We start from the raw sequence: 11,560 nt of genomic DNA, 5'->3' as shown, positions 1-11,560 counted from the left end.
TTGTTGATCGCATTTCCGGTCAGCGTTTTTTATCTGCGCTTCATCGTGGGCTTCGTCGCAGCACCAAATTTCAGCCCTAGGAGAACGGAGCACAATAACGGCGCCAAAAAATCCGGTGACCTGGAGCCTCAAACACAACTGTGGCCTAGGCTCCGAATGTTCCCCGTAAAAGACGTACATATATACCTTTATGTGTATATTGTGCGTATTAGACAAGTCATGAATGAATGAGACCAAATGCAAATAAGACAAACCAAAGCCAAACCGCTTTCACTTATCCTAAAGCGGCTAAGATAATCGCTAATAAAATCAGGAAAACGTTAGATGGCAATAAAGCAAAAGATGAAGCAGGTTTTCGGAAAAGGTGTGCTCTACTATTCTTCATATCCATGTCATTAACCAGGTAATAGAATTCTCAGAATATACAACCAGCCCTCATTCATAGTGTTCACTGAATATAAAAAAGCATTTGACGAAGTCGAAACCTTGGCGGTAATGCAGGCATTGCGAAATCAGGCTGTAGACGAGCCGTATACGAAAGTACTGAAAGATATGTACATGGCTGCACAACAACCATACTTCTGCATAAAGTGACAAATTTTCTATAAACAAAGGTGCTAGGCTGGGAGACACGATCTCCCCAGTACTACTCACTGCTTGCCTAGAGGAAGTAGCCAAAGATTTGGAACGGGAGTAGTTAGGGAAAAGGGTAGATGGAAAATACCTCAGAAACTTGTGATTTGCTGATGACATTACCTTGCTAAGTAACTCAGGGGATAAATTGCAAAGAATGATTGATGAATTAGACAGGAATAGTAAAAAGGTAACTTTGAAAATCAATATGTAGAAGACAAAGGTAATGTTAACAGCTTCGGGAAGGAACAGCAGTTTACGTTAGGTAGCGAAGAACGGGAAGTAGTAAGCGATAAGTCTACTTAGGACAGGTAGTAACCGCAGATCCGGACCATGAAGGAAAATAACAAGGAGAGTAAGATTGGTATTGAGCGAATTTGGCAAGCACTCGAAGATTATGACTGCTGAAACTCTCACCTCACCCTGACCTGGGAGAGAGAAACCACGTATAGATCTAAAGTTTTGGATCTGCTACAATAAAGGCTCTATAGAAAGCACGAAAAGAATAGATGAGAGTGTGCATCATTGCCGTATTCCACGTGTAACAACTATCGGGTCAGTGACCATTTAAAAGATTTTGTTTTTCTAATAATCTACAATCCTCAGGCACATTTCTCTGGGACACATATTGGTCTGATAAGCACTCAGTCATGTACAGTCGTGAGCAAAAGTGATATACAACACTCAGCCGGTGACGGAGCTCGGGAAAACGGCATACTAATGCCATATAGCGATAGAGACAGCGACCGTGACATGTGCATGTGGATAAAATGCGGCACCGCCACTATTGTCTCGATCCCAGATAGCTGTTGTTAGATGAAATCGCAATGCAATTTTCCTGAGCTCCGTCACCGGTTGAGTGTTGTACACCACTTTTGCTCACGGCATACACTGAATATATGTTTCATACAGGAATTTGCAACAATAACACTTGCGTAGCCGTATTACTCTATGGATTCAGACATCATACCATTAGAAAATACTTCCCTCCCTTCCAAGTACGTATGGATAGGCGCGGTCAATATGCTGTTCACAACAAGTATGAATCGTCTAAAAAATCGTCACATAAATTCTTCCTCCCCGGTGTAGTCCGTTCTTCTTTTAAATTTGTGTAGAACATTGTTCTTATCCCATGCAGCATTGGAAGCATGACTTTTTGCGAGTGTCCCGCAAAACAGCCAGGACCCTCCACTTCATAAGTACATACATGCCTATGCACATATAAACTCTACACAAAATAGAATTTATTGGTTACACTCATACATGCAAAAACGCACATTACTCACAAAACAAAGCACTATACAAAACAGCATAGTTTACATATGCATAATAAACTAAAAATAACACGATTCCCCAGAGAGGAGAAAACAATATAAACGAAGAGGTTTCTAATAAAGGACGACAGGCATCTCATTTCTGCTGCCTTGTACAACATAGAAGCGTGTGTGCCAGCGCCCCGCAGAAACATTAACATTTGAAAGGTCTGCATCTAGAGTCGACTTTATCTCGGCAACCTCGCTGTATAAAGGCAGAGGTCTGTCCGCTTGTGGGCCGACATATTGTTCGGGTGCAAGCACACGACGCGCCGTGCTCATCCATTACAGGATGAGCGAGCGACCAGGGTAAGACTCGTCAGCTAATAGCCTCTCTACCAGCCTTAACGCGAGCGCTCGAGCCACTGTCGGGATGCACGGAAGGCCAAGGCCTCCCCTGCTCCTCGGAAGGTGTAGGATGTGACGGGCGACTAGCGCTGTCCTGCCATCCCAAACAAAAGTCCCTATTAGGGACGCGAGTCTGTTCACCACCCGGCGCGAGATTGTCGCGATACGCGCCACATGAAAGGTGAAAGCGCACGATCGCGTCTTGACGATGCTAACTTTAGCATCGTGCACGAGGTTTAAACTCGCTGCTTCAGAAAGGGCGTGCGTGGCTCGCGAGAGAACTACGTCGCATGTCCGGGGGGAGACTCCGCTTGGCTCAAACAGCACGCCAAGTACACGCACTGCGTCCAAAAACGGTACGGCGGCGGCTAAAGGGCCCCTGAACAGACCGAAGAGGAGAGCGCTACTTTTCTTCGGGTTGAGCTGCGCTCCTGATACAGCTGCGTATTCTTAAAAGATGTTAAAAAAAACAATGAAGCTGTCATTGTCGCGCACGAAGAGTGAAATGTCGTCCGCGTATGCAGATAAAACGACAGTCTCCTGTCCTACCGTTGGAAAACCTCGAATACGCCTGTCCGCGGCGACCCTACGCAGCAGCGGGTCGAGCGAAAGTATGAAGAGTACCGGAGAGAGCGGGCACCCCTGACAAGCACTCCCCGCGTAATCGGAAAGTTGCGGGCAATTCCGCCATTCCGTACTAGTTCACTGCTAAGATCTGCGTAAAGGCCGCGTAGGAGCTGAACGAATTCGTCAGGAAATCCAAATGAGCGGAGCACAGCTAACAAGTAACCATGTTCTGCGCAGTCGAAGGCCTTTGGCTGGTCCAAGGAAACAAAAGCTCCAGTGATCTGTTTGGCACAGGCGTATTCGAAGACGTCTCTCGTCAGTGTCAGCGAAGCGAACACCGATCGTCCAGGTACCGAACAGGATTGGCATGGGCTAACCAAGTCCTGAAGGTAGATTCTCACCCTACGGACTAGCAATGTGGCTACGAGCTTATAGTTGGTGTTAAGGAGGGTAATCGGTCGCCACGATGAGGGACTCGACGGCGTCATGCCCTCCTTCGGTATAAGAACGATACGACCGGCACTGAACGAGGGTGGCTTGGTGCCGCTCTCGAGGAAACAATTTACGAGCTTAAGTAAAGGACCGAGGATGTCAAAGAAAGTAGAATAAAAACCGGTTACAAGTCCGTCAGGACCGGGAGCGGTCGACTGGTTCATGGCGCCTAAGGCACAACGCACCTCCTCCAAAGTGCCGAAGATGCGTCTTCTGGAAGTTGACGAAGCGGCCCACAGAAGGAACCGACAGTTTCTTGAAAATGCGCCTCCTGGTAGAGGCCTTGCGACAAAAAGAGGGCAGCGAAATGCTAGGTAATCGATTTGCGGGTGTCCGCGGGTTTTGAAGACGTCGTACCGTCCGCAAACGTGACGCTCTCCACGCGCGTTCGCCTGTTACTGCGCTGGCCAACGGCTCGAGCATGTCCAAGGTCCGCGGCATCCTCAAGCGGCACGTTTGCTGGTCCCGCTAAGAGTGATGCGCGAGGACTGTCTTCGAGGATGCGGTGATAACGCGCGCGCAGCGTCTCGAGATATCGCGAACGTAAGCGTTTCGCCGCCCCGTACGATGCGCATACGGCGCAGAACGTCATTCAGCATGGTCGTCATGCCGACACGCCGCGCCTTCCCCGCACTCACAAGAACATCGCGCCAGCGTGTTTTCAGCGCGTCCCAGGTAACAGGTGTTATGTCACTAACTGCTGCCACAGATAAGCACAACTCTCGGCGTATATCAGTGAAACACTGTTCATCGCGTAGTACCGCTGCATCCATGCGCCACATCAGGGGGCTGTTTGCACGGCACAGGGCGCAGAGTAACCGGGAAGTGATGACTTAGTTTAAGGCCTGGTGGGAAAGGCAATACCTCGCACTGTAGCAAGTCAGGTGCCATGGCGGAGGGGATGTAAACTCGATCTATTCGGCTTGCGCTCTGGCCCCAGACTCGTGTTGCCTCGAAATTGTCTCTTTGAAGAGTGCCCCACGCGTCCTCTAAGCGTAATGATCGCACTAGTTTTCCAAGTTCTTTCGCGTGGTAATTGGAGGCGCCCTGACCAGGCTCCCTGATGTCGCGCATTGTGTCTAAAACACAATTGAAATCCCCGAGCAGAAAGTGGGGCACGTCGTCGAGAAAGTATGTCATGATGGATCGAAAGAACTCGTTTGTCAGACTACGCGTGACTGGCGCGTACACGTTGACAAAACGAGTCTTGCGGCCATCCAGAAAAATGTAAACGACAATCACGCGCCCATCTATGCCATATGTACAATGAGCAGGTGGGAGCTTGCAGCTGACTAGGCCGAGCACTTAACGAGACTACATGACGTCGGAAAGTTTGAAGTTGTCAAGTCGTTTTTCACTGGAGCTGGAAAAGTGAAATAAGAGTCAACCTTATAGTGCTCTTTGATGTTGAGTCAGGTAAGCTACACCCAGGCCACGCAGGCAAGTTCATACGGCTTGGTTAAAGCGGGGCTGTGTATGTCGGACGGTAACCTACCCCTATTGCAAAAACCAGCGTCTCCAGTGCGAAACCAGTACGATTTCCGCGCTGGTTTTGCACTGGATCTGCTGGGCACGCTGGAGGTCTGCGATATTCACTGGAGCAGTAACGGGAAGACACTGGTTGCACTGGTGCGATGGAAGAAAAACGCTGGTATTAGCTTTTTGACGCTGGGTGGGTCGCTGGCATCCGCGATGCACTGGGATAAGCGCTGTATGTGCACTGGAGCCGCACTGGTCCCAGTGTCCCAGTATAGGCGGTGCGGCCAGCGGCGTCACCCGGAGTAGCATCCCTCAGGGGCCAACAGGGCAACAGCGTACTCGCAATCGACTATCGGGGCGCATATGAAAAATATGGTTCAAGCAAGCGCTTTTTGCTTCGAAGGCGTTGCGCATTTGTAAGAAAACAAAGGCAGTGTCTTTTTTTCTAGAGTTTCCATGTTTCGATAGGTCGTTTCGATCGTTTCGAGAGAGACCATGACCGCCGCGCCTCTATCTCATGACACACTGACGATTAACGCACAACTAAAGCTGGAATTGAATAATGTGGGCTACCAAGCATAACAAACTTCACAGCTGATTTTAAGGGCACTCTAACACAATGATTACCACAAAAATGTTAAATGCGGGCTCAATCGCAGGCGATCGTAGCCTGCACCACGGCCCAGTATAAACAGCAGAAAGAAAAACTAAAACGAGGAAGAGAGTAGTTTACCGAGCGATGGGCCCATAAGAGAAAAAACAACAACACACAGCGCTTGTAATGCATAATATTTGGCGTGTTTCTCAAACTTTTGCGCTCCTTCTTACTCTGCGTATGAAGCAGCCGAGCCCTCTGTCATCGCAACGCTTCCCGAAATGTTTACATACAAATAAGGTTTATAGTTACTCGCAATATAGGGTCATCGCTGCGGCACTTGCCGGTATTGAAGCTTGGTCGCACTTTTTTCTTTGAAGGTTTGTACTAAAGCTCCGTGTTCAGCGAAAATTACGCCCACGGTAGCAGAGCACCACCGAAGAGCCGGCGTTGGTAAATTTGCCAGCGATGTCAAACTCCACATGTTAAAATGATTCCAGTGCACAAAATAGCGCGCAAAGGCACCCAGAACATCATTTGCAAGTGCTGAGAGCAGACAGCAAGCTCCAATGATCAAGAAGTTGTAATTGTTAGAGCGGTAGCGATAACCTGTAGACTGCGAAACATAAAGTCCCAACCTTATAAATGCGGGTCATGACATAAAATGCACAAATGTTTCGAAGAAATCCAGTTCTCGGCGTGTATCCAATGCAAACATTGGATCTGTCAGTTTTTCAAAAATGGGACTTGTTCAAACAGGAAACCAAAAACTTAGCAATTGAAGCCTCTGCAAGAATCGCGTTCCTAAAGAGACACCACCTTCGTGAGCTTGGGCGCACTCTAACTGAGCTACATGAGCTAGAGAGGGTTAGCCCGGGTGCCTATGTTGAAGAAATTAATAACGTAAAGGCAGAGCTTCAACAAATTGCGACGGAAAGATACAAGGGGGCCCTAATAAGATCTAGGACTCGAAGGTTTCTTGACGAGCAACCTTCACGTCGGGCCCTCAGTGATGAAAGAGAGAATGCTCTTACGAAGGAAATATTGGAAATTCAGTATGGTGGTTGCACATATAGTGATGCTCCTAGTATTCTTGCTGCTTTCTATGATTATTATCGAAAGCTGTTCGGCAGTTGTAAAGATCCAAATCAGGGTTTCGATTATAATTCCTTACTTGAGAACTTTCCTCGACTAGACGATGAGAAATGTGCTGTAGTAGAGGGACCCATCACTTTGGAAGAAATTAAATCAGCCATTTCAGACCTTCAGAACCAGAAATCTCCTGGCCCAGATGGTATTACTAGCGAATTTTATAAAACATTTTCGCCTTGCCTAATGCCTGTTTTGATGGAAGTATTCCAAGCATCTTATGATGTGGGTTTCCTGCCTCCCACTTTCTATTCAGGCCACACAATATTAATACCCAAAAGCAAAGATACTAATCGGTTGAAAACTGTTGAAGGATATCGTCCAATTTCCCTCTGTAATGTTGATTACAAAATTTTTGCCAAGGTCCTTTGTTCTCGTTTGCACCTGGTTATCATGGACTTGATAGGTTCGCATCAGGTGTGTGGTATCAGAGGGCGCAGTATTCAAACACACATCCATATTGCACGTTCAGTAATCGAGACAGTATCAGATGAGACAGGCCAAGTAGCTCTGATTCAAATTGACCTGGCGAAGGCGTTTGATAAAGTTCGGCACAATTTCTTGTTCGCGGTCTTGGAGAATGCAAACATTGGTGACGTTTTGCTCAAAGGCATAAGGCTGTGCTATATGAACTCGTATACAAGACTAATTGTTAATCAGGAGCTAACGAAACCAATACCACTGGAATCATCTGTTCGTCAAGGATGGCCACTGTCTCCACTGTTGTTTGGCTTATATCTGGAACCCCTCTGTCTCAGTGTAATTAACAGTGCAGCCATCCATGGTTTCTCTCTGGCTCAATGTGAAGTTAAGATTTTAGCTTACGCGGACGATATCGCCCTCTTTTGTTTTGACGAAAAGAGTGTACTTGAACACTTGGCTGAACAGTTCTGCGATGTATCAGGCGCGGCCCTTAATTTCGATAAATCCAAAGGTTTTTGGTTGGGACACTGGGGCACTAGACCAAGCCAGTTTGGAGGCATATGCTGGGACTGTAGTCCTCTTCAGTACCTAGGGGTTCCGCTGCACCAAGTTCGTAACAGCGCAGCCTACTGGGATTCACAAATCGTGCCTATGCGGCGACAAACGCAGGCTTGGATGGGTAGGGAACTCTCAGTGTTTGCTAGGGCACAGGTCTATAACATATTTTTGTTTGCAAAGCTTGCGTATGTCCTTCAAGTCCTGCATTGTGCGAGGAGCAAAGTACAAGTTATACACAGAATATTTGCAACATTTGTGTGGCGCTCTCAATGGGAGCCCATGCGGCATGACAACTTGTTTCTTCCCTTAGAGTCTGGTGGAGTTTGCCTTGTTCACTTGTTTGTGCATCAACTTGTCTCCCGTTTTTTCTTTTTCAAATCGGCAAACCATCCGTTTCTTGTAACTGTGCTCATAAGGCGCCTTAGTCCACATTTGCCTTACTTATTCGCACCAACTGGGCAGGCTCGTGAGGGGCATTTATGGATACTCCTTAAGGAGGTTGCTGACACTTTCAATTTTCTCACTGTGCGTTTCTCTGTAGATTACCTGTATAGCCTCTCGAGAAAGCAGATGACCCAGGCTCTCACTGAGTCTGTTCCCTACACCGTTGTATCGGCAGCCTTATCTGGGGTTTTAGGACACCACTGTTCTAAAGCGTGTTAGCCAAATGTGCATTCAGGCAGCTGCAAAAACCTTCATTTTCAAATTACATACAGCGACGTTGCCTGTCAAGACATTTCTTCACAATAAGGAGATGTTTGTGCCCTGGTCGGTAAATTGTCGTCTCTGTAACGTGCCTGAGACAATTGAGCATTGCTTTATTCTGTGCCGTGATGCTATGTGTTTTTGGGACATACTACAAAGAACTCTTAAAAAGGACATTGAAATTACGCCTTATACAATTAGATTTTTGCCTCCTGACAAAAACTCTGTCGTGCCTTACGATCTATTTGTGTTGATGGGACTGTTCAGCCTTTGGAAAAGCCGCATGATCGACAGGCATGCAGAGCCACCAAGATCGTCGAAATCCGTGTTTCGGGAGCAGTGTGCTTTGGTGAGAAGTGTATATGCTGCACGTGAAGAACCTCCAAACTGGATGCCGTATCTAGACGCATGTGTATGTCTCCCAGACTTTTGATGTTCTAATGATTGTGCATTGTCGGGCTGAGGATATGACGGGCTCGTATTAAGCAGCCCGGTAACTTTAGACATGGACATGTTTAAGTAAGTGGAGTTGTTCCTTTTTACGGAAGTTTTTCCATGCAATAAAGAAAAAAAAATTCACGGCGTGGCCAAGTGGTTAGCGTGCTGAGCTACGGGTTAGTATGTGCCTAGGGACTGAGTTCGAAGCGCGTTTGGTGCTGTCATTTTTTTTTTCTTTATTTTACTCAGTTTTTAGGTTTTTTTTATGGACCTAACTTGTTTCGTTACTTTTTACTTTTTAATTTCTATCCCACGCCTTTTTTTCTCCGGGCGAACAGTGCCGCCAGTGCAAAGCGTCAGTATGCCGCGTTCCAGTGCGCCCAGTTTCCAGCGTCATACTGGGACCATAATCAGGTATGGCGCTGGGGCGCTGGGACCAGTGGCACTGGTTTTTGCAATAGGGACGACCGGTAGCTGGAGGACGTAATTACTTTGTACTGTACCTAATCAATATGCATGATATATTAGAGGCAGGAATTTGGGGATTGATAAATGGTAAATAAGCGAGCAAAGACTACATGCACGCAGCCCTTGATGGCGGAGCTTAAGTGTACTCACAGCTGTTGTTCACAAAGTAGACTAGTCATTGTCATAGGTACATCATTACAAAGTTTAATTAATTTTGAAATTCTTTCAAAATATAGTAGAGTGCAAGCAGTAAACGAACCAAGAAGGCAGGCGCCATGAAGCATCGCCTTGTACTAAGCTTGTACGGAAGCTTACACTAAGTGGACTCTGGCATTTCAAACTCTACCTATGTCTACATTCCTCTCATGACTAACTTGGGCAACGATATGAGATAGACTCTAAACCATGTGGGGCTATCTTGATATGGAATGGTGTGCATTGTTGTATGTTCTGAAGCTGCACATGGAATATGCGTAATCTCCCTCGTGGAGGGATCCGTTTAATTTAAACCACCGACGTTGCACAGAACCAGGGTATATTTGCTTTTTGTTCCCATAAAAATTCTCTACCACTGCAAGAATTTGACCGATGATCTTGGGGTCAGCTAGCAGCCGAACGCCAAAGCTACAGAGCCACCGCTGCGGCTACATGTGCTTCCCCTAGAGAAAAATCCCATATCGCGACAAACGGGATTGAACCGCTCCTGTATTATCCCGTATAAATTTCATTCCGGTGTGACCAGTCCTGTACGAAGCTTACTCGGGTTTATTTCGGACAGGTCATGTCCGGTATGAGTTTGAATCCGGACGGTACGGTCCGTTATAGAGTTAATACAGGGCGGACCATTTCCATTATGCATCTCATACATGACATCCCAGTCCGGTATGGATATGAAATGGCGGACCAGTCCTGTATTGACCTCATACACAAGACAGGCCACGTCAGGTTTAACAGAAACCGGACAAACCCGATATGAATGAAACTGATACGGGACAGAGTATTTTCGCTTCTCAACACAATTCGGGCGGATCGTGAAGCTCAACCAGGATGACCACGTCGGAACATGTCTTTGTGCTAAATAAACATGAAACCATACATATTATACGTTACAACTTTTCTGTATATGTGGAGTACGCGTTTTTTCTCAAATACCTAGAAGATAAGAAGATGGGTGCGCTAGCAAGTACACAAACGCATCGCGTTTTGCTTTTGCGTGTGCAACAGTCGCTACAGCTTGTACGAACTTGCGGTGCATCTTCATATCTGCGACTGAAGATCTGCCACCTTCAACGCGAAAGTGCAAGCAAGAACGTAGTGTTTCGTTAGCGAGGATGAAATACGCTCGAGAATAAATGAAACATATCGCTGACAATCGAAATATGCACAGGTCAGCCGGACATTGGGAGTCGCTTCCTCGAGTGTTTACGTACGCAAAACACTTGGTCAGAAGTAAGTTCATTGATGTAGCGGCTCCGCTGGCAGCAGGTGAAGCTAAAACAAGTAGTATTACAAGAGTTGGTGCACCGCATATATCTATATGTAGCAAAATTGCGCGCGTTCGAAGACGATGACAAAACATATAAGCACTAGTAAATTGTGACATCCCGAGGTTTGTCTGCAAGAAAGCGATACATTGTAAAGATGCGGGACACGGATAACCCTGCGTGATAGCCCGGAAAAAGATTCAGCGTGTTTGAATGGCGATCGTTCAATTACAACCACAAATTCTACAGGCTACAAAAATACACAAACTACGAAAGAGCAGTGTAGACTACATAAGCAGAAATATAACCGCTGCCTCCGTATGCTTCCGTGGTGTAGGGGTTAAAGTGCGTGCTTGCTGACCGAGAAGACCGAAGTCTAAAAAACGCGCAAATTTTTTTCTTTTCCATTTTTCTGTCTTTTTATTCTTTTTTTTTTCGTTTTCAAATATTATTGTATTATTCTGTAGCTCTGCATGATTTTTGCAGCCTGGCGTCCAGTTTTTCTTGTGAAACAAAGGCCGCGGACTATACAGGAATTTTCGAAATGAGAGCTCCGCGCGGTTTAATTTCGGTTAAGCCTGTATCAATTAACCAAAAACCGGACGAACGTGTCATTTCCGGAACTGATACCGGGCAGAGTTTTTCCACTTCTGAACAGAAGCCGGGCCGATCGATGAAACGCAACCAGAATGACCATGCCAGACACGCCAGCGCACTAAATAAGCATGATACCAAACATATAGAACTATTCTCTATACGAAGACACGCATTGTTTCACAAATACCTCGAAAATACGAAGCCGTTGAAGTGTGCACTAGGAAGCATGTACGCGCGTCGCGTTGCTTTTGGGCGTGCAACAGTCACTGCAGCTCGTACGATCTTGCGGTGCGTCTTCATATCTGCGACTG

Source organism: Amblyomma maculatum, unplaced genomic scaffold (genome assembly GCF_055883805.1).
Source record: "Amblyomma maculatum isolate TAMU_Amacu unplaced genomic scaffold, ASM5588380v1 scaffold_41, whole genome shotgun sequence".
NCBI lineage: Eukaryota > Metazoa > Arthropoda > Arachnida > Ixodida > Ixodidae > Amblyomma > Amblyomma maculatum.
The sequence above is the reverse complement of the archived record's forward strand: the minus strand, read 5'-3'. Positions refer to the sequence as shown.